The 4806-nt window shown below is 37.5% G+C and overlaps 1 non-coding gene across 1 annotated transcript; it reads left to right on the top strand.

Annotated features, from left to right (window-relative positions):
- Positions 1 to 1321: 1321 nt before the first annotated feature.
- On the top strand, positions 1322 to 1428 carry LOC126514554 (U6 spliceosomal RNA). The gene has a single exon (XR_007595604.1). It is a non-coding gene; the product is annotated as a U6 spliceosomal RNA (small nuclear RNA).
- The last annotated feature ends 3378 nt before the right edge of the window (positions 1429 to 4806 follow it).

The following is a 4806-nucleotide window of genomic DNA, read 5'->3' as shown; positions in this document are numbered from 1 at the left end:
AAATCAGAAAAAAAGAATTATGTAAAGTTTTGACCATTAAAAAGACCTTTTTAATGTGGCTTTTAAAATGCGTAATAGTATTAAATGGTGCTTAAATTCTGTTGGACACCTTTCAAAGCAGGAAGTAGTAGTTTTATTTAAGGATGTCAGCATTATGATATATTGGAAACAACTAGTTTTGTTGTTAAATTAATGGAAGTTGTTTAAATGTTTCTCTTAAAACAGGCACAACTATTTTAAATATATGTTAAATACCCCCTGATTAGTAGGTAGAACTAAAAGTCTCCTGTGCCTTTGGATAGTGGGCAATACTTAGCATCTATTTAAAAAGAATAAAATTTAAGCAAAAATGACTTTCCAATGGGGAAACTTGGCAAATACTGTCTTGATGGAATAGTGGAGGTTGACATTACCAGAAGTGACATATGGACAGAATGTATACCACCATGTAATATGATCAAAGGATATCACTCTTTTATATTATTTCGCCAAACCTGACAAATCCAAGCAAATCCTGCTCTGATGTCAGGGCGTTTGAAGGACACCTACTCAGCACTCACCAATACTGCCGTGTTTAACAGCAGAAGAAGATGGAAAAGAGCAAAATTCGCCATGGAAACCTAGGTAGTACCCTAACAGTACAAGAGAGACTAATGGAAAACTCTAGAATTTATCTTTGAAAATACGGAAGAGATAAGGAAACATTAGAAATTCTTAGGTGGATTTCAAGGTAGATGTTTGAAGGCCACTGATCAATTAAAAAAATCTAAGAGGGGTGTGCAGATTAGAATTTTAGCTTAGAAGACAGCCTTTGATAGATATACTTAAAAATAGACTAAATACTCACGGTATTATAATGTACCTGGAAATAGCATAAGCGCTTATGCATAATTAAATGGATAGATAAATTATCATAAAACTGACTAATGGGCCCTACATGTTAGATAACAGGAATGGACCAGGACTATCAACAGAGTTAAGTAAAATGATGTTAAATAAGGCAAACTGTCAAATCGTCTCTAAAGGGCTATGGTATTTAAACTTAGAATGTACTCAAAAGAATTCCCTGAATTCTCTGAGGACACATTCAAGTTTGGAAAAATCATATATGCATGAGAATATTATTCATTTTCTTCAATTAGTGGTTTATTTTCAATTGTGAAAACAATTCATTGGAGATGGGTAAGTACAGGCTCCCAGTTTATCTGCAACAATTTACTTAAAGTAATGAAATGTTGCAAAATGTTGAAAATTAGTTATGAATGCATAATTACTTCCATTATTGGGATCACGATTTTCAATAATTGAAAGTGAAGTGAGAGTGCTCGCTTTAGCAGCACATATATTAAAGTGGGAATGATACAGAGACAATTATCATGGCCTCTTTGCAGAGACGATACATAAATCTGTGGTGCGTTCCATACTTTTGCTCACTGCCAAATGGTTAGCCCTCAAAGTATAATACAAGTAACGCCATATGGACAGAATACACTGAAGAATATATATGTGCTGTGGGACAATGGTCTTTTATCCTGTTGCTTGTAATATTTTTAATAAAACGCTAATTGTACAGTAGTCAGGCAGGAAGTATATACAGGGCAACCAGTCAGGAAGTACAGGTGGGGCGACGAGAACAGGAGAATTGTGGGAAGAGAAAAGATGCAGTCTGCAGTCGTCACCCAGACAAGAAGGATGCAGATGAGAATGCCTCTCTGTTGAAAGGTACCAAGCCACATGGCGAACACAGACAAGAATTATAGGTTAATTAATAAGAAGCCCAAGCTAATAGGCCAACCCGTTTATGATTAATGTAGACCTCTGTGTATTTCTTTGAGACTGAATGACTGCAGGACTTGTTGGGACAGAAACCTCTGTTAACGTATATGCATGTACATATATGTTTGCAATTACAATGAGAGAAAGAAGCTATGAAGGAGAGAGTATGGGGGAGGTACATGGGTTTGGAGGGAAGGAAGGTAAGGGAGAAATGTTGTAATTCTATTAAAATTTCAAATATAATAAAAAGCAAAAAATAAACATTGGTGAATGTTTCCATTAAATGTATTTTTAATGTATTATAATATATTAAAAATGAAAAGAATAAGGGCGGAGGAATTGGGCAATGGAGAATATGTTCAACATATCTTATATATCTGTAAGAAGACTGAAATAAGAAGTCTATGAATGCAGGAGTGTGCCAGTCATTGAGTGATAAGAAGCCCTTCAGTATGGACAGTGCTTCAAAGTTCAAGAGCTTACTGAAATGATCAAAGGACCTCAGTCTCATCCAAATCCAGAGTCCAAGAATGAAAATTTGGGTTTTGGGATGACCCTTCTGAGAAAGAATTTCAGTCTCAGAATAACCATGGAGTTAGGGATTCATACAGAAGAACGTAAAACCAAAAAGTACCTGTTGAAATTGAAGTCAGCGGTCAGGTATTTGGTTTGACCCAGATGTCCTAGAACTGGGTTTTCTCCAGAACTCGAACAGTTCTCACTTTGGTTATCCTGGTTTCATTGCCTTGGTTTCTCCTTTGCGCAGCTGAGGTAACAACGATACCTGATTCACAGGCAGGCCTTCAATACTAGTTTGCCATTTCTAAGCTTAGAACAGCTCCTGACACCAGGGCACCTCAGAGTTAAGGGGAACAAAAACGCTGACACTCAAAAGCATGGCACCCACTCTAACAGAAGTGCTTTTCTGTGCCCATGCCGATGTGTTTTCCTCCAATAAATTAATTGTCTCATTTGGCAAGAACATCGAACACTCATGCCAAAGCATTAGTTGACCTACACAGTCCTTTCTCTGCAAACTCCAGAATATACCTCATTTGAGTGTGTTGACAAGCACTGGAAGATGAAAGGTTTCTGTTTTCCTCATTCTTTTTTTTTTTTTTTTTTGTCATAACAACACTCTTTGATTGCACTGTCCTGGCTAAGACAGAGCAATGGACTACAACAGGAAATGGGGAAAGTTTCAGAAGAAGCAGGTGTGAGTCATTTGTAATTTATCAAGGTTTGAGCATTTTAGTTTTCACACCAAACAAATACCCTCAGTTGGTATAATAGAAAAAGCTCATTCTACAAACATGTATTTTTATCATTATACAATCTAAGCAACATACATTTTAAAAATGCTGTAAATACTATGTGACTTCAGAGCTCATCAAAATACAAATAATATCTCCCTTTGAAATTTGAAATAGCTACTTAACTCCTACCATTATTACCTAAAATCCCAGTGAATTGTTTCTCCTTGTTTGGTAGAAGTCCACAGTATTAACTCAGATGTCATGGTTTACTAAATAATCTCTTCTACTATAATCAGAGATTTCTAACTATCTTCATGTATTATCATCTTTCAGCTGAAAGCTTGTCATTCAGAGAAGTATTTTAAACCTGTCTATTTAGAAACCCATAGACCATTCCAGGAGCCCCAATGGTATTGAATGGTCCTAACAGGGCTTGAATTCATTAATGTCCCTGTAGGGAAACTAATAAAACAATACATCATTTAAAACACATTGGTTTCATATCTGTTTTGAATCCAATAGTCTGAGTGTGGCTGCATATGTCATTGTCAGTTATAACACTCACATCTAGCACAAATCCTGAAGCTGAGAACACTTGGGAATTGAGAGACTGCTTTGAGCTGAACCTCGGCCTAACCTGGATGTGTATAAAACCACTATGTTGCAGGTGTTGCAAAAACACAGCTGCATATAAAATTTCAGGGAATCATTTGTTTTCCTTGAAATCACAAATAGTGCCATTGTTATATCCACATACTAAGATGCTGAACCATAAAATAAACAATCAAGTTGTTGCTCTCATCTGGCTGAGAGTGGAGAGAGAGAGAGATAAGTTCTTGGTGCTAAGCCTCGTTTGGTTGATTTGAAACAGCTGATCGCCAACAGTAGTTATCTAGTAGGTTGCTATTTCCCATCATCCAATCTGTTCCATCATTGAGTTATACAACACAGACTCATCATCAAACCAACTTTTCTCATTAGACATTTATGTTTGTGATAAACCTTATTCTGTGAGTTTTTCCGTAGTCTAACACTAAGCATCACCCATTGCATCTTGAGGGAAACAGCACACAGAGCTTACCTAAGCAAATTGGTTATCCAATCCTCTTGTTATTAGATCTAGATCAGAGCCACCCATGTTAGAACATGGGTGTTAGGAGACTCTGTAGAAACAATTAAAATGATACTGGGTGGTTGAATTTCCTCCTCAGGAGGAAATTTCAGGCAGACCTTCACATGGTGACGAGGTAAGGGCGACAAAGGTAGCAGAATGCTTCTCAGGAAAGCACAGTTCAGAAGAGATAGGATTAAAGGAGAACAGAGGGAGGTGATGCTGTCTCGTGAGTCTCTAGCGCCAAGTATCAGTTGCTGAAATCAGAAGGAAGGAAATAGGATCCTTGATGACAACACAAGGGTGGGGTCGCAGATGAGACCAGCCTGGCTTAGGATTCTTCTCAGGCTAGCCCTGTTTATGCAGCTGACAGGTATTTACCTGAAAAATATTTGTAATCAGCATTGTTGTTGCTGAGGCATGTTCTATAGGGAAGTGAGAGCAATTGAAAGCTGCCGTGTGACTTGTTTTATTTTATTTTATTGAGCCAGAGAACAGAGCTCACCCTTGAAGATCTCCATATCCTGGCAATTGACATAGCTATCCTTTCAGGATCTATCCGAGGTGTACTTCAAATAAGTGATGTTGAGAGAGCTGAAGTGGCTGAGCCCTTGAGCAATTCCTAGACTTGGTTTTTGTGATGACAATGGGAAGCAACATGCG

This window comes from Alexandromys fortis, unplaced genomic scaffold (genome assembly GCF_014885135.2).
Source record: "Alexandromys fortis isolate MF-2015 unplaced genomic scaffold, M_Fortis_MF-2015_v1.1 scaffold_17, whole genome shotgun sequence".
NCBI classification, from domain to species: Eukaryota; Metazoa; Chordata; class Mammalia; order Rodentia; family Cricetidae; genus Alexandromys; species Alexandromys fortis.
This window is presented reverse-complemented; position numbering and strand designations above follow the sequence as displayed.